The sequence below is a fragment of the Lepus europaeus genome, chromosome 7 (genome assembly GCF_033115175.1).
Source record: "Lepus europaeus isolate LE1 chromosome 7, mLepTim1.pri, whole genome shotgun sequence".
Lineage (NCBI taxonomy): Eukaryota > Metazoa > Chordata > Mammalia > Lagomorpha > Leporidae > Lepus > Lepus europaeus.
Genome location: NC_084833.1, coordinates 75,349,284 through 75,376,620, shown reverse-complemented (window position 1 = coordinate 75,376,620; position 27,337 = coordinate 75,349,284). Strand labels below are relative to the sequence as shown.

The following is a 27,337-nucleotide window of genomic DNA, read 5'->3' as shown; positions in this document are numbered from 1 at the left end:
TGTAATATCACTAATAGGTAAAGTATATTATATTTTGCATAATAATTCTGGGGTACCCAACGGCACTGTGTTAGAGTCTTGATTCCCAGAATCTTTTGTTAATGAGTTAAGGGTAGAATTTATCCAATTATGGTGTCTAAAGGTGGGGCCTTGAAAGGGGATTAGATTGGATTAAGTTGTTTGGTGGAGCCCTTATGATTGGATTATTGTGGATTTATAAGAAGAGATCACAGAGATGATGAGCTTGCTTCCTGTCTCTCTGCCTGATCTCTGCCTTTTGACCTCAAAAACCATGAGCTCAAATAAACCTTCTTCTTTTACAGGGTAGCTTTTCTTAGATACTTATTATAGTGACTTAATTTGGCTTATACAGAGAGCAACTAATTTGAGCTGGGTGGAACTATGAGAATTTCATGAAGATGTGAGAATTAGCTTGGAAAGTAAATTTTTGTCAGTGTTACCATAATGGAATTTGAGAGACAGAGACAATCCACTGGATGCAAATGCTGTATTCCAAACACTGGTATGGTATACTCTATTGTGTGTAAAGAAAAGCTTTTCAGGATTAGTTATAGCTTGAACAAAATCTCCCTCAAGATTATAAAATGGCTTTGCTTACCAAGTACAACCATATGATTGCTAATTTGGTTTTCAGGTTTTCTTGATAATGAGAAGGAAATGCAATAAAGGAGGAACACTTGCATTTTAGTTGCTGAGGAGATATATTCCACAGCATAACTTTAATACTTTAGCATATGATTTATAAACATGTATCTTGTTAGTTTAGGAGGGCCTGGATCATGAAAATCCTTATGCTATTGGTCTCAGTGTTCCCTGGGTAAGATTGGAAATGGGGATATGAGCTCTGAGGTCATCTCAGTACTAGACACCTGAACTAAGGCAGTGCCAACAAAGATGGGAAACATGGGATTTCCAGAGATATGTAAGAAATACAATCACCAGGACTTGATAATTCATGAAACATGATGGGTGAAAGGAGAGAAGCAGAGGATGACTCAGGTTTATAGTTTGGCTGATGTGATGGATGGTGGTATCTCTATGAGGGAGATATCGGAGAATTAAGGAGAATTTTTAACCTTTAGTCTTGAGAAGTGTCTTAGATTTTCATCACTACAATGAAATAACTAAGACAGGCTACTTATGAAGAGGGGAGGTTTATTTTGACTTATGTTTTTGTAGTTTCATAGCCCAAGCTTGGGTGGCCCTACTGGTTCAGCCTTGCTGGTACAGTCCCCAGGTGGAGCATCACATGACGAGGAGTATATGCCTCTGTCTGTGACTCTCCTAAAGACACCCAACAACCTAATCCTACCTAAGCATTTCCTAAAGGCCCCACCTCTGAATGCCATAACTGGATTAAGTAGTTTTCTCTTAGTACAATTAACTTATGACTTTGGGATTTAAACTTCTGCATGCTTTCAGGATACAACTCTTGTTCCAACCATTGTAATTTTACGTCTCAAACTCAATATATCATTTAAGGGCAAATGCAAATAGCAATGATCTATAATTAATTAAAGGGATGGATTAGCTCAAAAACTGGAGATAATTCCAATATTTTGTCTTTCACAAGAAATTTCTGTGAGCATGAAATGAGTCAATATGTGTGAAAGATTTTCAGTGATTTATTATTGCAAGAAAAAGATTTGAATGATAAATTTATTTTTATTTTTGAAACAGAGGTTGTTCTTGCTTAAAATTATCAACCTTGCCTTTTGTTTGGAATAATAGTTTTTTTTTAAAGATTTATTTATTTCTTTGGAAGGCAGAGTTATAGAGAGAGAGAGAGAGAGGGAAAGACATACATGCACACACACACACAGAGATACCTTCCATCCACTGGTTCATTTCCCCAAATGGCCTCAGTGATCATGGCTGGGCCAAGCTAAAGCCTGGAACTCCATCTGGGTCTTCCATGTGGGTGATGCAAGCACTTGAGGCATCTTCTGCTGCTTTCCCAGGTACATTAGCAGGGAGCTGGATCAAATGTGGAGCAGGGACTTGAACAGGCCCTCAAATGGGGTGCCATGATCATAGGTAGTGGCTTAAACCAGGATGCAATGCTGACTTCTCTTCCTTTCCCTTCCCCTCCCAGCCTCCCCTCCCTTACCTTCTCTACCTTGGCTCTCTTTTGCTCTTTCTCTCTTTTCTTTCTTTCTTTCTTTCTTTCTTTCTTTCTTTCTTTCTTTCTTTCTTTCTCTCTTTTTTTTTTTCAGGAATAGTAAAATTTTATACATAATTTTCCCCTTATACAATTTTTAAGAAGTATGAAAAAAGGCCGGCGCCGCGGCTCACTAGGCTAATCCTCCGCCTTGCGGCGCCGGCACACCGGCTTCTAGTCCCCTAGTCCCGGTCGGGGACTAGGTTCTGAGATTCTCAATGCTCTTTTCAAATGTAAATCAAAATCTTCATACACTAAGACAGAAAAGGTTTAAGATGTTGTACTAAGAGGAAACATGTGCTGGACACATTGATAGTTTATCTCACTTAATCTTGACAACATCCTTGTATCTGTATTTACAGATGAGGAGGTTGAGCCAGAAAAGTTAAATTGCAAGCTCAGAGTCATAGAGGACATAAGGGTAGAGCTAAGTTTGAAACCACACAATCTAACTCTGGGACCTGAGTTCTTTTTTCCTGTACCATATAGTTTCCCACCAGGTTAGCTGTCCACATGTCTATCTCTGTGCCAGTAGACTTGTATCTCTCTCTCTCTCTCTCTCCCCTTCTCTATATTTCTGTTAATAAACATGTATTATTTTGGGATTAAGAAAAAAGTTAGAGAACACTTATTATACTTTATGGAATGAAGTGTTGCCAATTCACCAATTAAAATAAATTATAATTTTGTCCTTTGACAAAATACTTGAATAAATAAAACAAAAAAATAAAATGGATGAGATAGCAAAATAAAGCTGAAAAAGAAAAAAAGGCTATTTTAAAAAGAAAACACATAATTTATTTTAAATGGATCAATTATTATTTATCCCCTGAAAAGAACACCTCTGGACCTAATTTTGATTTTAAGCATTAGAACATTGCCATTTGAAGGCAAAGTCTTGCCTGGTGCATGGTACAGATTATAGACTTAATTCCCTGAAAATAGACCATAATTATAGCCAGGGTAATTAACTATCATTATCTTAGAGTTGAATAGCATATATACAAGCTCAATTTTGAAATGAAGCTTTAGGAACTAAAGTCAAATACTCAGTTTTGTTATTGTTATAGCCCCTTAGAAGTGTAAAAACTCCATTTCCAATTTCTTTGTAGACCTTTGGCTTTCCTTTTTCCTATGTTCATATTGGTTTGTTAGTATCTGATGTCTCAGGAAAATTAGCCTATTGAGTCAGATAATGCTGTTTATGTTGGAATAGGTAACATAAAGGATTTTTTTTGTAGTTGAAAGCATAATTACACAGATTAAATTACACACAGTTTCCAAAAACAACATGAGGTACTTAAAGGAAAAAAAAAAAAAAAAAAAAAAACCTCTGAAGCAGGTTGCATATGGACTCACTGACCTTGACATTAATCAGCCATCAGTACATGTAACCAAAGCAAGAAGAGAGTTATACTTACTATGTTATGCAAAAATAACTTACTTCTCTTAGCTTGAAGATATGTGTATATTTAAAATATGGAGAAAAATTCATGAATATGATTAAAACAGAAGGGTTTTTCCAAGTGAAGTTGTGAAAGGTAAAAACATACACCACTGTGAAAAGGGGATTTGGGGAGTGAATCAGAAATTACACATTTTAAATTCACCCCAACACGGGTTCTTACTTTAATTTGTTTCTTTGAAAGAACAAAAGGTGATTTCTTGTTCTTAGAACAGATTTGTTAGAGCTAGTTCAAGAACTCAGAAGGCACAGAGTGTCAAATAACTGAATAGAAGTTTTGATGAGTTAAGTGTAAACTAGTCAGAAACATAGATTACACTCCTCAAAGTGCACATGAGTTTAAAAGTGCAGAAGAAAACATGTTCAGAGAGATTCTGAAACCCAAATACCTGAGCATTTGAGGTGTACAGTAAATGAGACCGTGGGTAAATGGTGGACATTATTTGCATTAACTTCACTTCTCCTCCTCACATCTTCTAAATTTTACACAGATAAGGATTCTGTATTAGTAAGGGTTCTCAAGAGAAAAGGAGGGAGGGAGGGAGGGAGGGAAGGAGGGAGGGAGAAAGAGAGAGAGAGAGAGAGAGAACCAATAGGATGAGGGAGGGGGGAGAAAATGAATTTCTTTTAAAGGATTGCCTTGCCTCATGCAATTATGGAAGCTGGAAAGTTCAAAATCTGCAGTTCCAATCTGAAGGCCATCGGCTGGCTGAATTCCCTTGTGTTCAAAAGAGATCAGTTTTTTGTTCTATTCAGGCCTTCAGCTGATTCGATGAGAATCCCCTATATTGTAGAGAACAGTCTGCTTTATCCAAAGTCCACTGATGTAAATGTTAATCTCATCCAAACATCCTCATAGAAACATCCAGAATTTTGTTTAGCCAAATATCTGGTTACTGTAGTTCAAACAAGCTGACTCACAAAATTAGCCATCAAAGATGCCAATGTGCTTGATATTATCTGTTCATGAAATTTTACAGTTAACTTACTAAAACTATGTCAGTTCAAAGGCATAAATAGAATTCACTGGCCAACTTTTAGAGCTGGGAATCAGGCCCTGTGGCACAGCTGTTTTGCCACTGCTTGGGATGCCCGAATCTCAGAATGCCAAATATCAAGTACTGTCTCCACTTCTGATCCAACTTCCTGCTAATGCATACCCTGAGCAGCTGCAGATAGCTCAAGTAGTTGGGTCCCTGCCATTCACATGGGAGACCTGAATTAAATTTTGAGCTCATCACTTTGGCCCAACTCAGTCCCAGCTGTTATGAGCATTTGGGGAGGGCATGAATCAACAAATGGAGATGGATTGATCTGTCGAGCTCTCTCTCTCTCTCTCTCTCTGCCTTTCAAATAGATAAATAATTTAAATAAAAACTTTTAGAGCTGGAAAGATCATTGCAGACCTTCGAGTGTTATTTCTCAAAAGGGATGTTGTGGTCCACACAACAGATTCATAGAATGAGAATCACTTTAAGTAACGCTCTGACTGAAGAATCAACCCTTAAGGCTTCCTGGTCTGGCTGAAAATCCCATGAGAGCATTTCAGGCATGGAAAGCCAAGACACTATGGCAAAAAAATTCCCACATGAAGGATCTCAGTGAGTAAGACCCCAGTGGAAAGAAGTGGCCATCACAGAAGAATGTACTTTTCTCTAAAGGGAGGAGAGAACTTCCATTTTGCTTATGGCCTTGTCCAAATACTGATGGAGTCTGTGGACTCCAAAGGCTTCCATAGCCTAGGCAATGCATGTCAAGAGCCTCAGGTGATCACTGACATCATACATAAGAGTGTTAATTGTTAAGTTAGCAACAGGAGTCACTGTGCACTAACTCCCCATGTAGGACTTCTGTCCTCAATGAGTTGTATTATGAGAACTAACTATAAAACTAGTTCTCAAACAGTTGTGTGTGTGTGTGTGCGTGTGCAAATTGTTGAAATCTTTACTTAGTCTAGAGTTGGTCTTCTGTGTCCAAAGTTAATTGAAAATGGGCCCGGCGCTGTGGCGCAGCGGGTTAACGCCCTGGCCTAAAGTGCCAGCATCCCATATGGGTGCCGGTTTTAGTCCCAGCTGCACCTCTTCTGATCTAGCTCTCTGCTATGGCCTGGGAAAGCAGTGGAAGATGGCCCAAGTGCTTGGGCCCCTGCACCCGTGTGGGAGACCTGGAAGAAGCTCCTGGCTCCTGGCTTCGGATCAGTGCAGCTTCGGCCATTGCGGCTACCTGGAGAATAAACCATCAGATGGAAGACCTCTCTCTCTCTCTCTGCCTCTCCTCTCTCTGTGTTACTCTTTCAGATAAATAAATCTTTTTTTTTTAAAAAAAAAAAAGAAAATGAATCTTAATGGAGAATGGGACTGGCAAGGGAAGAGAGAGGAGGAGGAGGGGTGGGAGTGTGGGTGGGATGGTGGGTATGGTGGGAAGAATAACTATATTCCAAAGTTGTACTTATGAAATTTGTATTCCTTAAAAAATAAAAAAAAGGATTCTGTTAGCATTTGTGCAGAACAGTTTTTTGGATATAGGGGATTATCCTGATCATTCTAGGATGTGTAGAATCTCTAGCCCAAACACATGAACTTTTTGAAAAAGATTTATTTATTTGAAAGGCAGAGATACAGAGAGAGAAGGGGGGAGAGAAAGAGAGAGAGAGAGAGAGAGAGAGAGAGAGAGAATCTTCTATCCATTGGTTCACTCCTCAAATGGCCACAATGGCTAGAGCTGGGCCAGGCCAAAGCTGGGAGCCAGGAACTTCTTCCAGGTCTCCCACTTGCATGCAGGAACCCATGCAGGAACTCTACATTAACAGTGAGCTGGATTGGAATCGGAAGTGGAGCAGCTGGGTCTCCAACGAGCTCCCACATGGGATGCCGACCCTGCAAGGCAGCGCCTAGCCTTCCCTCCACCGCCATGAATATTAATAGCTCTCTCAATAATTGCGATGACCACAAAATCATACCACAGATTTCTCACCCTAGGGTGGTGATGGGAGTAACACTGTGTTGAGAACTTCCCCCTCCTCACTCATTTCTTTTAGAGGAGGAAGCTGACTTAATAAGATTAGTTTAACATATGTAAACATATATTGCAATACTTGTGGCTAAGATCTCTCTACATTCAGTTTACTATAGTAACTATATGGGAGGTCTTCAAAAGTTCATATAAAATGCATATAATGGAATAAAACTGCATAGACGTCAAAATTTTTCATTAAAATAAATTTATTTTTTAATTACACTTTCAATGAACTTTTTGAGGTAACTCCATATCTTCTATTATATATTTAAATATACTAAACTAACCTTATTAAATCTGGGTACATACATAGACCATTTTGCTTTCTCTTTTTTCTGATTAATGGTGTAGTTATTTGAATCAGACTACTTTGCAGTAAAGAGTGAATCTGTAAATACACTACCTAAAATAAGGTTTAAAATATAAACTGGGGCCGGCGCCTGCTTAGCGGGTAAAACTGCCACCTTCAGTGCCGGCATCCCATATGGGCGCCGATTCGAGTCCTGGCTACTCCATTTTCTATCCAGCTCTCTGCTATGGCATGGGAAAGCAGTAGAAGATGGCCCAAGTCCTTGGACCCCTGCACCCAAGTGGGAGACCCAGAAGAAGCTCCTGGCTCCTGTCTTTGGATTGATACAGCTCCTGCTGTTGCGGCCAACTGGGGAGTGAACCAGCGGAGGGAAGACCTCTCTCTTTCTGCCTCTCCTTCTCTGTGTAACTCTGCCTTTCAAATAAATAAATAAATCTTTAAAAACAACAAAAAAATGTAAACTCTGAGAAAACAAACTTCTATCTTCACTGAATACTATGAGAAGGAGACAAAAAGTGATCTCTTTCCTTACCCATTGCATGGTTCATGGCTGATACCTCTATCATTAAAAAGAGATTAGGAGGAAGCACCTGGCTTCTGGCTTCGGATCGGTGCAGCGCCGGCTGTAGTGGCCATTTGGGGGGTGAACCAACGGAAAAAAAGGAAGACCTTTCTCTCTGTTTCTCTCTCTCACTGTCTAACTCTGCCTGTCAAAAAAAAAAAAAAAAAAAAAGACTGGGGTAGGCATTTGGCCTAGTGGTTAAGACTCCTTCATCTCATATTATAGTCCCAGCTTCACTCCACATTCCAGCTTCCTGCTAATGTGGGAAGGCAGCAGTGATGGTTTTGGTAGTTGGGTTCCTGACACACGGGAGACCTGATTTCCATTCTTAGTTCACAGTTTCGGTCTTACCCATCCCTGGCTGTTGCAGGCATTTGAGGAGTGAACAGAGCTCTCTCTCTGTCCATTACTCTCTATCTTCGCCTCTCAAATAAACAATAAAATCAATTAAAATATTTTTAACTTTTTAATACATAAATCATTTTGAAAGAGAAAGTAACAAGTCTTTAGAAAAGCATACAAATTTATTTAATATAAATCTTACATGACATAGAAACCTTCAGATATGAAGACTTAATGACTCAGGGAGAGCTGTGTATTTTTTGGTATAGTCATGCAGAAACATGGTTGAAGTAGAGAAGGGTATAATCTAATGGTGCTGATATGGGAGACACTTAGCAAGGCTTGTTTGTGCAGATTCTTCTTGGCTGCCGAGTATAGAGAGGGCCCCTCTGGAATAAGGAGCTTTTGAACTACTTTCAGTGGAGGTAGGTGAGAGAGTTCTCTTACAGTTCATGTAGGAGAAGAAAGGTAAGGGAAGATCACTCTATGCTTCTGTGGTTTTTGTCAGTTTCCTTCAGCTTAAAATAGTTGCCCATGTGTTGTATTTTGGGGTAGCATTTTCCATTTCCCATGTTTTGTTTTCAATTGTGAAGCCTATTTAGTCATAGGAATCATATTTTGGATAGGAATAGGATAGGAATAATATTTTGTCATCAGTGTAGTTCCCAAGCACTTAGCATTTCACCTGGAATACATAGCATCTTTTGCACTTTAATGAAGCAAAATTTAGGCACAATAAACTGCATTCACTTAAAGCAAATGGTTTAGATTTTGACACCAGTGTGACCATCACCACCACAATATTCCAAATATTTCTATTATCCCAAAAATTTCCTTGTATCCCCTGTACTGTCATCTTCTCCTCTCCACCCCAAGTACAGACAACCACAGATTTCCTGTCACTGTAGAATAGTTAGCACCTAATAAAATGTTATCTAAATAGCATTGTACAGTATAGACTTTTTTGTAAATACAGACTTCTTGGGATTTATCCATGTTGCACACACACATAGTTCGTTGTGTGGATATTCAAAAATATTTTTACCTGTTTGTTAATGGATAATTGAATTGTTTGCCATTTGGGGCTAATATGAGTTAAGTTGCTATGAACATTCATAGACAAGTCTTTCTTTTTAAAGATTTACACATTTACTTGAGAGGCATGGTTACAGACAGAGAGAGGAAGAGACAAGAGAGGAAGGTTTTCCATGTGCTAGTTCATTCCCCAAATGGCCACAGTGGCCAGAGCTGGGCTGATCCAAAGCCAGGATCCAGGAGCTTTTTCCAGTTCTCCCATGCGGCTACAGGGGCCAAAGGACTTGGGCTATCTTCTACTGCTTTCCAAGGCAATCAGAAGGGAGCTGGATGGAAAGTGGAGCAGCTGGGACTTGAACCAGCACCTTTGTGTGGAATGCTGGCACCATGGTTGGATGCTTAATCTACTATGCCACAGCACTGGCCCCCATAGGCAAGTCTTATGTGGAAATGTATTTTCATTTCTCTCAGGCAAATACCTACAAAATGTATGTTTAACTTTATAAGATACTGCCAAACCATTTTCAAAGTGGTTGTACATTTATTTGTTTATTTATTTGAAAGGCAGAGAGGGACAGAGAAAGAGAGAGATCTCCCACCCACTGGTTCACTCCCCAAATTCTGCAATAGCCAGGCCAAAATGTGGAGCCTGGAACTCAGTCTGGGTCTCATGAGTGGCAGGAACCCAACTACTTGGGCCGTCACCTGCTGCCCTCCAGCATGCTCATTAACAGGAAGCTGGAATAGCAAGCAGAGTTGGAACTCAAATTCAGTATCCAATCCATGGAGTGTGGGTGTCTCAAGCAGCAACTTAACTGCTATACCAAATTCCTCTACTTTTTTAAAGAAAAATCATTTATTCATTTATTTGAAAGGGAGAGACAGACCAACACACACACACACACACCATTTTTATTACTACAAATAACATTAATGTTCCATTTGATCTATATCCTTCCCATTTTCATTTTATTTTAAATCCTTTTAAGTCTTAAATTAATCAATGTATTATTTTTATTTGAAAGGCAGAGCTAGTGGGGGGTGTGAAAGAGAGAGAGGGAAAGAGAGAGAATATCTTCCTTTTGCTGATTACTCCTCCAAAACAGCTAGACTAGTTCAGGCGGAAGCCAGGGGCCAGGTCTCTCACACTGGTGGCAGGTAACCAAGTACTTGAGCTGTTACCTGCTGCCTCTCAGGGTATGCATGAGCCATAAGCTGGATGGGAAGTGGAGGTCGGGCTCAAACCCTGGTACTCGAATGTGGGATGCAGGCATCCTAAGTGAACTTCTGTGCCTAACTTCTGTGCCACAGTGTCCACCCCTCCCCATACCATTTTCACTTTCTTGATAATGTCTCATAAACAGCCCAAATTTAGACTTTTTTTAATTTAGGTCCAAATTATCAGTTTTTTAGTATGTCCTATCTGACAAGTCCTACCCATGGTCACAAAGTGTTTTCATTTAAAAATTTTATAGTTTTGGATTTTATTCTGAGATCTCTGACATTTTGAGTTAATCTTTATATGTGAGATAGTTTAATTTTTTTCTCATATGTATATTCAGCAGTCCCAGCACCATTTTTTTCAAATATATCTCTTTCATGAAATGGTCATTTTTCCATTCAGTTATTGTTTATAGCCATTTTATTCCCATTAATCTACAGTCTTCTTGTTTTTTACTAGTTAAACTTCTTGTTTGATGAAATATCAGGCCTTTTTACTGTAATGTAAATTTAAAATGTTATTTCAAAAGCTAAAAAAGGACAAGAAGGGAGAAGAAAGGAGGGTGAGAGGGAAAAAAGGGAAGGGAGGGAGGGAGGAAAGAAGGGAATATTATTATGTTGTTAAAACTGTATTTATAAACCATATCGAATCTGTTAAAATCTAAATAAAAATTTTAAAAATAATATAATATAAAAAAACATCCATTTCTGCATTGAATACCTTGGCATCTTTGCCAAATATGAACTAACCACATGTGTGTGTTTCTACTTCTGAGATTTCTACTCTATTCCATCCCTCTTTGTTTATTCATTCACCAAAGTAGCAGTGTCTTGAATACTGTAGCTTTATAACAAATCCTAAAATTAAGTAATCATTAAGTCCTGAACATCTTTCCTTTTCAGTGAATTTTTTGTGTCCCTTATGTATTTATAGCAGAGATGATTCTGCTCACCAGGACCAAGCATAACCTTCCCTTGCCTTAGACTGTCTATAAAGCTATCAAAAAGAGATATTATGCTTTTCTTATTCTGTGATTTTTGATTTCTTCACCTGCCCCAGGAGATCACTTCATGCTTTGGCCAGGAGATTCTTTGACTCAGTGATGGCTAAAACTTGGTTATACCTGATGAATGTAGGGGGTCATGAGGAGGGCAAATAGGGTACTTCTATAGATGTTCAGGTGAATTTCAATAAGTCTTGTGTGATACTACAAAAATAGTTTGGGGATAGTTAAACTGATGTGGTATTGTGGCGCAGTGGTTAAACCATTGCCTGGGATACCCACATCCTTTATTAGAGTGCGTGGTTCAAGTCCTAGTTCTACTCTGATCTAGCTTTCTGCTAATGTGCACCTTGACAGGGGAGGGGACAGCAGCTAATGAATGGCTCAAGTAATTGGGTCCCCGCTACCCAGATGAGAGAAACAGATGGAGTTCCTGGCTCCTGGCTTCAGCGTGACCCAGTCCTGGCTGGTACATGCATTTAGGGAGTGAATCAGCAGACTACATAACCTGCATTATTAACAGTTACTCTGTTCTGCCTACAAATACGGCCTATTTTTTTTTTTAACTTTTATCTAGTAGATATAAATTCCAAAGTACAGTTTATGGATTACAGTGACTTTCCCCCCCCATAACTTCCCTCCAACCCGCAACCCTCCCATCTCCCGCTCCCTCTCCCATTCCATTCATATCACGATTCATTTTCAATTATCTTTATATACAGAAGATCAATTTAGTATATATTAGGTAAAGATTTCATCAGTTTGAAGTAGGGCCTATTTTGCCTGCCTCTCTCAGAAACTCTGGAATATTAATCAAGGCAATTAATAATCTTTTTAAAATTTCTACCTGGTATGTTGAGAGAATTGCCTAAAACTTTGGCATTGCTTGTGAGTCCCTAAGGATACCAAAATTTAAAATCCTTGAACAAAAACAGGTCTTTGGGGCCAGTGTTGTGCCGTAGTGGGTTGAGCCTCTGCCTGTGACACATCCCATACCGGCGCCAGTTCAAGTCCTGGCTGTTCCACTTCCAATGCAACTCCCTGCTGATACACTTGCAAAAGCAGTGGAAAATGGCCCAAGTACTTGGGACCCTGATCTCATGTGGAGACCCAGAAAAAGCTCCTAGCTCCTAACTCCTGACTTTGGCCTGGCCCAGCCCCAGCCATTGCAGCTGTTTTGGAAAGTGAACCAACAGATGGAAGATCTCTCTCTCTCTACCACACCACCCCCTGTGACACTGCCTTTCAAATAAATTAAAAAAACATGAATCTTTAAGAAAAGCCAAAAAAGCCCTCAAGTCTTTGAGAACTCCCTACAGCTCCTGGTGAGTGTGCCACAGATAGGATGGGAAGGAACTCTTTTCTTTGCCTCTAGATACAGTTCTCTGAGTAATGTTTTGAGTTGGCACAGTTGGCATCACTGAAATAGCTTTCCGTTCCAGTCCTTGGGGAATTTGGTAAAACTTCTTTGTCAAAGGGAGCTCGAAATTAGGAAGAGCTAAACCACTTTTTGGTTCTCCTTATTAAAAATATAATTTGCTTCAAATAATGAAAGTAACACATGCACATTTTGGATAATTTGGAAAATACATAAAAGGAACAAAGAAAACTCTCCCATAGTTCTGCTAACTGTAAGTAATCATTAAGATCTGGGTTTTCAATTCATTTAGTCTTTTTTTCTGTACACAAGCAAGCATGCATACACACATATTTTGAAAATATAATTGATAGGCCGGCGCCGTGGCTCACTTGGCTAATCCTCCGCCTGCGGTGCTGGCACCCCAGGTTCTAGTCCCAGTTGGGGTGCCGGGTACTAGTCTTGGTTGCTCCTCTTCCAGTCCAGCTCTCTGCTGTGGCCTGGGAGGGCAGCAGAGGATGGTCCAAGTGCTTGGGTTCCTGTACCCGCATGGGAGACCGAAAGGAAGCACCGGGCTTTCGGCGCAGCACCGGCCACAGTGGCCATTAGGGGAGTGAACCAACAGAAGGAAGACCTTTCTCTCTGTCTCTCTCTTACTGTCTATAACTCTACCTGTCAAATGAAAATTTAAAAAAAAAAGAAAATATAATTGATAATGTTATAGTTTTGTAAGCAATTTTTATAATAGCACATGGTGGATATTTTCCTTGTTTTCCCTTGTAATATCATTTTTAAAAATATTTATTTATTAATTTGAAAGGCAGAGTGACAGACAAAGTAAGAGACCTGGGGCCGGTGCTGTGGCAGCATTCCATTTGGGTGGCCATTTCATGTCCCAGCTGCTCTGCTTCTGATCCAGCTCTCTGCTTATGGCCTGGGAAAGCAGTGGAAGATGGCCCAAATGTTTGGACCCTGCATCCACATGGGAGACCTGGAGGAAGTACCTGGCTCCTGCCTTCATATTAGCTCAGCTCTGGCCTTTGCAGCCATTTGGGAGTGAATTAGAAGATGGAAGACCTTTCTCTCTGTCTCTCCTTCTCTCTACATGTAATTCTACCTCTCAAATAAATGAATAAATCTTATTAAAAAATAAACAAGCAAAAACAGAGTGAGAAATCTTCCACCCACTGGTTCACTCTCCAAATGGGCACAATAGCCAGATGTGGGCTAGACCAAAGACAGAAGGCGGGAACTCCATCCTGATCTCCCACGTGGATGGCAGGGTCCCAAGTAGTTGGGCCATCTTTCTCCACCTTGCCAGGTGCATTAGCAAGAAGCTGGATCAGAAGCAGAGCAGCCGGTCTTCAAACTAGCACTCTAATATGAAATCCCAGTGTTGCAAGCAGTGGCTTAACCTGCCCCTTTGCTGATCTCAGTAAAAACATTTTAATGCCATAATTTAATCATATCTTTATTGTTTGGCATTTATTTAAATTATTTCTGATCTTTCCACATATTTACATACTTGCATGGACATGTTTATGTTGTCTCTGATTATTTCCTTAAGAGGAGTCAAGGAGGAAGGAAGCCAAATCACTAGTTCAAAGTTAAGTTTCAGTGTGGTAAAGTTATACCTGTAATACTGTAAGTGGAGCTAGGTTATCATTGAGAACTAAAAGATTTATAATCCCTTGGTTGCCCAGATCCTGAAAGGGTTTCCAGAATTGCAGAGAAAGATCCCTATGGTGGGATAAGGAAGAGTAGGAGCTCCAGACAACAATAACAAAACACCAAGCAAGGTTTTCCATGTTCCTACCAGGATGCCAATGTTGGTACACACATATTTATTGGCCTATATTCCCATATCTATAGATCAGTAATACAGAGTACCTGTACTTCAAGTTCTTAGCACAAATTTCAGCCTTAACCCAGCTAATTAGCTTTGCCACATACCACTCCAGGCTAAATTATTTGTGGACAGAATCCATTTTTGATTTTTCTTGATAGCCACAGTAACTTCACATTCAACAAATGCTTTCAGAATGAATGAAATGAGGATTATCTTCCTGCTTGCTACCCTAATTTACATTGATTTCTTCAGAGGATTTCAAAGGGTTAAGCTCCTGAAGTTTGTTATCACAGTAACAATGGAAGATGTTTACCTTTAGTGAGAATGGAATCAGATCAACTGAAACCAATTTTATAGGCTTGAAATGCTGGACGGAAACCTCTTCCACTGGCTCACTAATCCACATAAGTAAAAAGACCTTGAAATAATCTTGTTGAAACTTGCATTTGGAATTTACTCAATGACCAAACACTTTTATAACTTAGTTTTACAATATACATAACACTTTAAAAAAAATTCCTGTTCACATAAGCAGGAAAAATGTGTTCTTTCAACAAGATTTGTGTTGAAACATGATGACCAAGTTCTGTTTTTTAGGTCAAATTCCAAGAAAACAGATATTATCACACAGTGTATTATAGTGAGAATATTTCTAAGGCTGCAGAGGCTCATAATATCATATTTAAAGAAAAATTATAAGGAGTTGGTCCTCTGACCTTTAACACTCATTCATTCATATTCATGGAACCTATAACTAGTAATGTCTCATGGCCAGTGCATTCTCATAAAATAAAGAACATTGTGTGAGATAGGTAATACTTTCAGAGGCCCTATAGTTCTCCCTGTAATGATTACTGTAGAGAAGAAGATACTATTTTGTTTCTGATGCTTTCATTTTGAAAGCCCTTAACACATACACATCCTAATTCAGAGTTAACATCTCTTTGCCCGTAAATGGTAAAGGATAATGTCTTAGTCCATTTTCTGTTGCTATGACAAAATACCTGAAACCAAGTAATGGAATGGAATGGAAGTTTATTTGGCTCACAGTTCAGGAAACTGTGAACTCCAAGAGTATTGAACTGGCATAGAACTACCATCTGGGGAGTACCTTCTTGCTGTATTACAACATGGTGGAGAGTATCACAGGCAAGACAGAGCAAGTTTATGTCAATTCAGTTCTCTTTTCCTAATATAAAGCTATCAGTCCCATCATGGGAGTTCTATCCTGATGACCTTATCTAATTCTAGTTACCTTCCGAAGACCTCACCTCCAGATATCAATAGATGAAATTAGGGATTAAGTTTCAGCATTAGCTTTGGATGGACATTCAAACCAAGACAGAGGACCATTGCAGCTTTAGGATTTTAAGGTTAAATTTTTCTTAAAAAAAAAACAAAAACAAAAACAAAAAGCAACTTTTCTAACCCTTAATTTCCTGAAAGTCTGGGAATAGGAGGTATTGATGAGTTTGGCATTTTACTACTATAATCTCTTTCTTCCCTCTGCTTTTCTGGTTTTGCCAGTTTGCAAACTTATTATTCAAGTTCCTGTGAATAACAAGGAACTTGGGGTCAGAATGGTAGAATGAAGATCTGTGGAATTTGGGAAAGACTCAGGTTAAATTCTCAGCTCTGCTATTTTAAAAGCTGAGCAATCTTGGACTACTCATTTAAATGAACACTCTGATACTATCTTCTTTAAAGGTATGGGAGATTGTTCTGAGTTCCTAATAAGATAAGAAGCACATTTAAGTTTTGAATTTTCATTAATGGCTATTTCCTTTTTTCTTGACTCCTTTTCCTCTACCTTCCACCTACATGTCTTCCTTTCCTAGAGATCTTCCTTTTTTTCACTGATTATGTAATCCTCAGGTGACCTGTTCCATTCTCATATCTTCAAATATACAGATGTCTGCTATTGATATATATTGGTTTACTGAGCTTCATATTGATACATTTTACTGCCTATTGGACATAACCACCCACATGGCCCCAGAAGCTAAAGATCAAATATCCAAAATATAACTAATCATCTTTCACTCTACTTTCTCCTTCCAGTCTTGGTTACTAATGTCACTATCTACTTAGTGGGTCAACCCAGAAACTTAATACTCATTTTAAAATCTGCCGATTTAATCACATCCTTGATCAGTGAGTCTTAATATTTATATATGACAGGGGCCGGCGCTGTGGCGCAGTGGGTTAATGCCCTGGCTTGAAGCACAGGCATCCCATATGGGTGCCGGTTCAATTCCCAGCAGTTCCACTTCTGATCCAGCTCTCTGCTATGGCCTGGGAAAGCACTAGAAGATGGCCCAAGTCCTGGGACCCTTTCACCCGCGTGGGAGACCCAGAGGAAGCTCCTGGCTCTTGGCTTCAATTGGCGCAGCTCCGGCCATTGTGGTCAACTGGGGAGTGAACCAGTGGTCAGAAGACCTCTCCTCTCTCTCTGCCTCCTCTCTCTCTCTCTCTGTGTAACTCTGACTTTCAAATAAATAAATCTTTAAAAAAAGAAAAAAAATTTATATATGACATGATCTTCTATATAAAAAAAACCCAATACTTCACCAAAAAGCTTTGAGAACTAATAAACAAATTTAGTAAATTTGCAGAATATAAAAATCTGTAACATTGTTATATAACAATAGCAAATTTTCTGAAAAAGAAATCAAGAAAGCAATCCCATGTCTAGTAGTTACAAAAATACCTAGAAATAAATTTAATATTTTACACGGAGGATCTCAGTGAGACCTCAGTGGAAAGAAAGGGTCATCAAAAAAGGACGCACTCTTCTCTGAAGGGAGGAGAGAACATCCACTTTGCTTATGGCCGTGTCCAAATACTGATGGAGTCTATGGTCACAGAAGGCTTCCATAGCCTTGGCAGCCCATGGCAAGAGCCTCGGGTGACCACTGACATCATAAATAGGAGTGTTAATTGTTAAAGGAACCACAGAAGTCACTGTGCACTTACTCCGCATATAGGACCTCTGTTCCTAATGAATTGTACTGTGAGAATCGACTACAAATTTTGTTCCCAAACGGTACGCTATATGTTGTGTGTGTGCAAGGGTGCAAACTATTGAAGTCTATGCTTAACATGGAGTTGATCCTCTGTATATAAAGTCAAACTAAAAATGAACCATAATGAAGAAGGAGATGGGAGAGGGAGAGGGAGGTGGGATGGGAGTTGGAAGGGGGAAAGGGTGGGTATGGGGGAAAGAACCATTGTATTCCTAAAGTTGTATCTATGAAAAATTGCATTCATTAAATAAAAACTTAGAAATAAATTTAACCAAAGAGGTGTAAAATCTATGCAATGAAAACTAAAAATCGCTGTGGAAAGAAATTGAAAAGAGCTCAAGAAATGAAAAGATATCTGTGTTTAATTGGAAGAATCAATAGCAGTAAAATATATACACTACCCAAGTAATATATAGGTTCAATGGAATCTCTATCAAGATATCATTGATAGCTTTCACAGAACTAGAAAAAGCACTACTAAAATTTTTATGGAACGACAAAAGTCCCTGAATAGCCAAAGCAATCTTGAGCAAAAAGAATAAACACTGTAGAATTAAATCCACACATCTAGAGCCAACTGATCTTTGACAAAGTGCTAAGGACACGCATTGGAAAAAAGACAATCTTCTCATAAATGGTGCTGAGAATATAGGATATCCACATGCAGAAATATTAAATTAGACCTCGTCTCTCACCCTGTACAAAAATAAATAAAAAGTAATTAAAGAACTTTGAACATGGGGGCCGGCGCTGTGGCTCACTTGGCTAATCCTCCGCTGCAGCGCCGGCATCCCATATGGGCGCTGGGTTCTAGTCCCGGTTGCTCCTCTTCCAGTCCAACTCTCTGCTGTGGCCCGGGAGGGCAGTGAAGGACGGCCCAAGTGCTTGGGCCCTGCACCCACATGGGAGACCAGGAAGAAGCACCTGGCTCCTGGCTTCGGATCGGCATAGCACCAGCTGTAGCGGCCATTTGGGGAGTGAACCAACCAAAGGAAAACCTTTCTCTCTCTCTCTCTCTCTCTCTCTCTCACTGTCTAACTCTACCTATCAAATTAAAAAAAAAAAAAAAGGACTTTGAACATACTAGAAGAAAACATATGAAACTCTTTCAGGTCATTGGATACAGCAGGATTTTAAAAAATATTTATGTTTTATTTATTTGATAGGTAGAATAGGAGAAGGGGAGAAAGAGAAAAAAAAAAAAAAAGAGAGAGGGAGAAATCTTCCATCTGCTATTTCATTCCCTCAAATGGCTGCAATGGCCAGGAGCCAGGAACTCCATCTGGATTTTCCACATGAGTGATAGGGGTCCAAGTACTTTGGCCACCCTTTTCTTCTTTCTCAGGAACATTAGATGGAGCTGGATCAGAAGCAGAGCACCTACGACTCAAACCAGTGCTCTGACATGGGATGCTAGCATCACAAGTGGCAGATTAACCCACTGTGCCACAATGCTGGCAAAAAATATTGAAAACTCTTAACAGTGGTCATCAGAACAACAGGTTATCTAAAGTAGAAGGAAGATTTATTTTTTGTGGTTGTTGTTGTGTTTTTACTATATATCTTTTTATACTATCTAAATTTTTTAGATTTTTAAATTTTTAGTTATTTGGGAAACTGAAGAAAATAGAGGTGGAGTTCCCAACCACTTGTTCACACCCCAACTAGGGCTGAGCCAAGGGTTGGAACTTAATCCAGGTCTTCCGCATGGATGGTTGGGAACCAGTTACTTGAACCATCACTTGCTGCCTCCCAGATTGCACATAAGCGGGAAGCTAGAACGGGAGGGGAGCCAGGACTCACTTCCTGGCCCTCTGATGTGGCATGTAGGTAACCCAAGCAGTGTCTTAACTAGTAGGCCAAACACTCAACTTTGTCACCAATATTCAATTATGGGGGACTCCATCTTGATATCCTAATCACTTGTCAAAGGCCCACCTCTAAATGCTGCAAATTCCTATCCTCTTTATACTTTACAGTGGGATTGAACTCCAGCATGAGTTTTGGAGAGGACAACCTGTCTTCAAACCATAGCACTTTCCCTGCCAGCTGCACCACCGGTAAGCATTTGGGTTTACCATCCTGCCATAGATTAAGGAATAACCTAGTCTTCACAAAGCTACCACTAAAATAACCTCATCTGACCACTGACTCCCTTTGGCATGTCTCAAAGAGTAGATGCACATTTTTACCCTTATTTCTGAATGTTTAGAAGTTGAAAGTTTTTAAGTAAAAGACTTGCAGTGAGTGACTTGTAGTTTATTAAATTGTATTCTCTCCCATATATGTGTTCCTTGTTACTTAAAATATATCGCCCTTATAATTTAGCTCATCCTATAAAACTTAGGTTGCCAGGGAATCTTTCCTAATCACGCCAATCCCTTTGATTATCTTTTTCCCACAGTTCAATAGAAGCCTTAATTTATCTTGGCATTAATTATGGATTTGGTTTTCTCCCAACCAAGACTGTGAGTTTCATCAAAGCAGGATATATGTTGAATTCACTCCATATCCTATTTATCACCTGTTTTCACCTTAGCATACAGGCCTCTTATATGCCTAGTATCAGAGATACAGGAGGCAATCAAGAAACACTTGTCCAAGGAATAAATGACCAAATATTTAAATCTGTAGATTGCATATGATTCTCTTTTTAATTTTGCATTTCTACTTTTATTTTTTGACCAGCTCAGATGATTTAGTGCTTCCTCTTTGTCCTTCCTCACCTTATCACTGCAATCATGCAGGTGGTTCTATCAGCAGAACTTCCAGCAATTGCCACATTCACTGTGTAAGACAAAGGCAGTCATGGGCTCTTTGGCATTGCGTCTACACATGGTTATGGATGCAGCTCATTTTACATTTGTAGCACTGGAATAGGTCAGTGGTAGGGCTGTCTTGCTTGGCCGTCTGGTGCTCACAGACGGCCTCAAGGGTTGTTGCCTTCCTCAATACCCTCAGTTTATCATCTTGGCAATAAGCCTGGCAGAGATGGCCCAGTTGAGCACATTCCACCTCCAGCCAGGGATCCTGAGGATTTAAGGTTGCTGACTTTGTTACACACACAGTTCCAGCACTGCATGTCTGTGCTGTTACACTTCTGATACAAAAACAATTTCCAGTTTCTAATTTCTATTTCTGGTATCATCCTGTCCCAGTTGACTCTATAGTCCTTGTTATCATCATCTACCTTCAGGGCTGCTGACAGCATTTCCATACATTTGTGCTAGATAGTCCCCTTGGAGATACCAGGGGAATGGCAAGCAGATGGAGGGGACAAACATGGGGGCTTACAGACTTCTAGGTGTTTCGGGGTCTCCACTTTCTATTTTCTGCGGTTTTTGGTAGTTCTGCACACTGGGAAGCCCAAAATCAGGGTGCCAGCCAGTTTCGTTTATCGTGAGGATTGTCTTCCTGGCTTGCGAATAGCCACTTTCTTGCTGTCTTCACGTGGTAGAAAGGGGACGCTGCTGTGCTTTCTCTTACCTGGTCAGTACAATTTGAGCAGCACCGGTAAGTTCACAAGGTCTGATTTATTCTCTTAAATTAATAATCAACGTGTAGTGAAAGCACATTTGGATGTGTTAAATGTTAGAAAGTAGGAGAAAGTTCAGATCAGAACTCACATGTCTCGTGGGAGGGCCATAGTTGTTAAAAGGCATCTACCTCTGACTTCCTGGAAAAGCTATCCAGAACCTTGCACCAGAATTTTTAGTTCAGGTGCACATTCTCATGAGTGTAACATCTAATTATCAAATAAATGACTCAGAATAAGATGATATTGGAGCTAGATGAAGTGGGGGAGTGGAGGGTTGTAATTACTGAGTGAAAACATGCTAATGTTATTAGTCTATTTTAGAAGTTAGTGGGAAATAAATTGCAATGAAATGCCAGTTCAACCTAATGATTTATTATTTCTTTCGAAACTTCGGCTAACAACATTGTTGGAATCACCATTATGGACTAATTATTAACAGAAAAAAAACTTAAATTTATGCCCACAAATTCATTGCCACTCTGTGGTATCGTAGAAGGATATTTGGTATTTGTCCAGGTTCCTGTCATGGAGTTCCTAAAACCCTTGGAATTTCCTGAGTGGTAAGGGTGATAAGAGCATCTTTTGTTTCACTGTACCAACTCTTGGCCCCTAGACAAGACAGCTTCATACTGGGGGATGGTAGCCAGAAAAACTAAGATTTAATTGGAAACTTGGCATTTTAGCCCTACCACTCAGCCTCTAGGGAGGAGAGAGGAGCTGGAGATTGAGTTCATTTACCATTGACCAATGATTTAAAGAATCATGCCTACATAATGAGACCTCCATTAAAACACATAAACAATGAGGTCTGGAGAGCTTCCAGGTAGTGAGCACATCAAAATGCTGGGAAGGTGGTGCACCCAGACTCCATCAAGGCTCCTGGCCTCAGCCCCACTCTGGACCTTGTGTTGTGTGCTGCTTCATCCGCTGTTCAATTGTGTCCTTCACAATAAATTGGAAAACATCAGTAAAGTGACCCCCTGAGGTCTGTGAGCTATTCTAGCAAATTAACAAACATCGAGAATAGAATGTGGGAATCCCAGTTTGGCTCTCTCTGATCAAAGTATTAGTGATCTGGGACTTGCAAATGGCATCTGGATGCTGTGGTTTAATGGGACTGAGCCCTCTAACCTGTGGGATCTACCACACTAATTACAGGTAGATGGGCTCAGAACTGAATTGAATTATTTGACATGCAGTTGGTGTCAGAGAGTTGGAGAAATAGTGTTAAAAAACGTACTACATGTTTGGTGTCACAGGGAAGAAAAACCTCTCCTTCCCCCTCACCAAGTCCTCATACCTCCATGATTCTGTCATTGATCACTGGCAATCTCACAAGTTACTGTAAACATTTTCTTTAAGTCATGCTTCAAATCTCTTTACCCTATTGCCTTTCATGCAATCATATTAATTTATTCTACAGATATTGAAAATGCATTATGTGCCATGCTCTTTCCTAGGGCATATAAGAGGGAAAAACCAGATACGAGTCCCTACTTTTATGAGCCTACTGGTGGAAATAGATGGCAAAGAATTACATATACAGATGTATTTACAACTGTGGTAAATGCTGTGAATAAAAACTATAAGAAGCTATGATTACCCTTCTCAGGAAGATCATGAAATAGTTTCCTGAGGAAGCTGAAATCTGAAGAACTGTAGGAGTTAATTAGGTGAAGGTACATATGAGTGGAGGTTAAACTTAGACCTCTCCTCTCGCAAAGATTCTGAAACTGGAGTTTCTTGTCTTTACCTCCTAGCTCAGTACCCTCCTCCTATAGATTCCCCTCTCCCCAGTTTCATTTCTCAGAATGTTCTCAGAAAAAAACTTTAGAAGAAAATATTTTCACAAGATTTTAAAAAAATAGATAATAGCATTAGAGGCTCAATTTAAAAAGTGCTCATAATTGAGTACTGCCGTCCTAACTAGTTGCCTCCTCACATCCCACATTGATCCCCAACTAGGTACATCTGGCATTTACCCAATGAGGGTCTCAGTGATTATGAAAATGCTAAAGCTAAGATCCAAAACTGTTGGAGCACAGTGAAGCAATTTATTTTGCTGCCTGGAATACAGAATGTCTTTACAGAGACTTAAAACAAGTTTTGAAGACGAGGGAAGGAAGGAAGAATTCCAGCAGGAGGGTACAGCACCCACAAAGGCACGGAGGAGTGAGATACTCCATATTTCTTGTTTTCATTTGAGAGACAGACAGATAGACAGACATATAGAGAGAGCTCTCATCTGCTTATCCACTCTCCAAATGCCTGAAGTGGCCTCTAGCTGGGACCAAAGCTAGGAGCCAGAAGCTCAATTTGAGTCTCCCACATGGATGGCAGAGACCAACCACTTGCACCATCATGACTGCCTCTCAAGGGAAGTTGGAATCAGGAGCCGAGCCAGAACTCAAACCCAGTAACTCCAATATGGGGCACCACTGTCTCAAGTGGTGTTTTAACTATTATGCCAAATGCCTGGTTCAGAACAACGCATATTTTTGGGGACAGTGGCTTATTTAGAATTCTCTTAAATGAGTCAGGAAAATGTCATTATAAAGAAAAGAAATTAAGTCAGCTTTTAGGAAATACAAAGAACTAAACTTTAATAAACTCAGAATGTGGCTGGCGCCGTGGCTCACTAGGCTAATCCTCCGCCTGTGGCGCCAGCACTCCGAGTTCTAGTCCCAGTTGGGGCGCTGGTTCTGTCCTGGTTGCTCCTCTTCCAGACTAGCACTCTGCTGTGGCCCGGGAGTGCAGTGGAGGATGGCCCAATTCCTTGGGCCCTGCACCCGCATGGGAGACCAGGAGGAAGCACCTGACTCCTGGCTCCGGATCGGCACAGTGCACCGGCCATAGCAGCCATTTGGGGGGTGAACCAACGGAAGGAAGACCTTTCTCTCTGTCTCTCTCTCTCACTGTCTAACTCTGCCTGTCAAAAACAAACAAACAAACAAACAAAAAAAAACAAAAACAACTCAAAATGTACCATAATAGAACTTGTCTTTTCTTTAAAACCTTTGATAAATGAGTTGTTGCTATGTATATTAATCTTAACATTTATAACTATCTTAGATTTCAGAAACTTTAATTTAATTCCCCAGGATTTGCTTATTTTCCTGATGTACTTTATTTAAATTATTTACCTTTTTTTTTTTTTTGGCTTCTGTTACTTTCTCTTCTCGCTTAGTATTTAGATAAGTCTTTACCAAATAATTTTCCTATCTTCTCAGATCACAATATGGTTGACTTAAAATTTACTTAAGCATAGCTCTTTTTTAGTTCTTCACTTAACTCAAAAGGTAATGTTGTAATGGAAATTTCCACTTGAAACAGCATAAGGCAAGTCCTGGAGGAAAAAATGTTCAGGTTAATGGATTACTCAACTGGAATAATTCTTTCATAAAATACATATTGACAGTGGAAAACAAATGTTACATTTATAAATGTATATATATATATATTAATTTGAGAGGCAGAGAGACAGATACAGAAATGGATAGACACATGGAAAGTACCTATTTGCTGGTTCTCTCCTCAAATGCCTATAACAGGCATGTTTAGACTGAATCAAAGCCAGGAATTTAACCCAAGTTTCTCATGTGTGTGGCAGGAACCCAATTACTTGAGTCATATTTACTGACCCTTAGGGTCTGTATTATTAGGAAACTGAAATCAGGAGTGGAATGTAGGTAGCAAACCTGGTACTCTGATGTGTGATCTTAACTAGCTTCTTAAGCACCAGGCTGACTGCCCAAACCTACAGTAATTTTGATTAAACAAATTGTGTAATTCTCTGTTACCATGTTATCAGGAAAATATTCCGATGTACCTTCATATTCAAGAGATAAAGGCAAATTTAAAATTGAGAATATTTCTATTTTGTGTGAGAAGAAGAACTATCATTTATCAGCACATATAATATGCCAGGCTCTGGTAGGTGAAATCTGAATGCTATCTTGTGTAATCAGCTATCATTATTCTTTTTTTTTTTTTTCTTTTTGACAGGCAGAGTGGATAGTGAGAGGGACAGAGAGAAAGGTCTTCCTTTTTGCCGTTGGTTCACCCTCCAATGGCCTCTACGGCCGGTGCATTGCGCTGATCCAAAGCCAGGAGCCAGGTGCCTCTCCTGGTCTCCCGTGGGGTGCAGGGCCCAAGCACTTGGGCCATCCTCCACTGCCTTCCCGGGCCATAGCAGAGAGCTGGCCTGGAAGAGAGGCAACCGGGATAGAATCCGGCGCCGCAACCGGGACTAGAACCCCGTGTGCCAGAGCCGCAAGGTGGAGGATTAGCCTGTTAAGCCACGGCGCTGGCCCAACTATCATTATTCTTGAATGTGGAGATGATGACACAATTTTATAAACTTCAGAGTTCATATAACCTATGCCTTTGTTCTTTAGAAAAGGTGCCCAGGCCCAGAGAGTACTTTAGTGGTCATTTAGCCATTAATAGCTAAGTGAAACCTGAGCCCAGTTTCTTGACCCTTGGTCTAGTGCTTTTTCCACAGCAACATACTGTGATTTCATATCATTTGTCCAATGGTCAACTTCTTTTCTTTCTCTGTCTTTGCTCTTCCTCCCTTTATCTTTCTCTTTCTTCTTACAGAGATTTCTGTTCTTAGAAAGTTGAGGGTTTTCTTGAAATCCGCATTGAACAATCTAATTCAATATTTATCTAATGATTTCTAACTGTATGTTAGTTGGATCTTAGATACCATGCTGGGCATTTGGTTGAATACAGTCAAATAATACAGGGAGAAATAATTAAAATACAAGTCAGTATATGATAAGAGCTTTGTAAACAAATTCTAAAAAATTTCAGGGATAATGATGGGGAAAGTGGCCTGGGCATGAGCTTTTGAATAATGGAAAAGATTTTCATGAGGTGATAAGAGCTGAGATTTGGAAAATAATTCTATGAAAAATGAAGAGCAATCATGAAGATACAGAGGAGAGCAGCAATATGAGCTGGAGAGATGTCAAGTAGAACTGACAGACTGTATCAGAGGAGAAAATGGGAGACAAAACTGAGAAACAGGCTGAGTTGCTTATGCAGCAGGGCAAGGTATTCTTACTATCAAGACTAGAGTAGCTAAAATAAAGGGAAGGTGAAAGTTCCAATGAGATGTTGTGGAAGTTGTAGGCAGCCCTGGAAATAAGCAAAAGTCCACAGTGCCCTTGAGGAAGGTTGATGCTAAGATGAACTGGGAGGAGTCAAGAACCCCAGTCTTAGAAGCTCTTATTAACACACTCCTACCTCCAGGGGGAGCTCAAGGTTTCCATCCTTCTTTCCAAAGAGAAAAAAATCTCCGAAGTGAATCTGGGACAAAACGGAAATTGTAGAGAAACAAAATAATTGTCCTGAAGATTTTGTTGTAGAAGTAAAATGCTTACAAGTGGAGGTGGGCTGAGAGAAAATATTCCCTGGCAGTGATCTCTGGAGACCCCTGGCTTGGGTTAGCGCATGATGTTTTTGTCTTTTCACGTCTTCTCTGCCTGGTCTGGGATATTCTTAAGTCACAAGGGTAAAGTATCCCAGGGGAGTCCACATTGTCCAGCCAGCTGCTGAGCAAGAGACCAGTTATGGTTTGGGTCATTCAAGCTAGTGCAAAGAATGGGCATGTGCCTGGAGTGTCCTTTGTGCGTGTGTTGGTAAGAAGCTTGCGCAGCCATTTGCATGATTCAGGACTTTGGCCAGATTGTTTCCATCTCCTGTGTGAGAGTGGCATTTGGTGTAGTCACACAGAAGACTAAGATTTAAGAAACAGGAAGTTCATGGGACGGATTCTTGCAGAGAGGGGGATCTTGCCCAAAGCTTCGGTTAATGATTACCAATACCAGAAAAGGTACCCTTGATAGATAGCTTGAGACTACAAAAGCACCTATTTGCACATTTGTGAAGCTCCATCACTCATGATGGGAGCAGAATATGGCCTTGGCCAGGTGATGCTTCTAGGATTAACACAATTCCACCAGAAGAAGTCTGAAATTTGAAGTAATACAGTCAGATGTGAGGCAGGTACCTTCTCTACAAAATCTTTGCTTAGGAGTGAGGATCTAGAATTGCCAGGAGCAATGGCATGAATCTCGAGGCTGTGGAAAGGTAGTGAATATGAGCAAAAGAGACCTGTTAATAACATAGGGAAGATGGGGGTCAACATTGTAAATTCTTAGTTTTGCTAGTCCATGGTGATGTTTAGTTGCAACTCTGTAGGAGAGCAGGCAGCTTTGCTATGTGCTGGCCTTACCCTAGCACATGGAAGTTAGAATGTCATAATTTTAACCTGATTTTCTTCTTCTGAATACAGAGAGTATTTTAAAAGTCCTTTTCTATGTTCTAATTATAAAAGTCACATTGCAGTTCTTGGATACCATCTGAGAGTTTGATATAAAGGTTCATGGGTTCTGATCCAAGTAATTTGTTGTTTTTATTTT

The 27,337-nt window shown here is 39.9% G+C and overlaps 1 long non-coding RNA gene across 1 annotated transcript in view; it reads left to right on the top strand.

Moving 5' to 3' along the window:
• LOC133763326 (uncharacterized) overlaps positions 1 to 27,337 on the top strand; it is a 127,977-nt gene that overhangs the window by 6,948 nt on the left and 93,692 nt on the right. Inside the window, exon 2 of the long non-coding RNA XR_009866393.1 lies at positions 19,348 to 19,428. This is a non-coding gene — a long non-coding RNA (uncharacterized LOC133763326). The remainder of the gene's footprint in view (positions 1 to 19,347; positions 19,429 to 27,337) is intronic.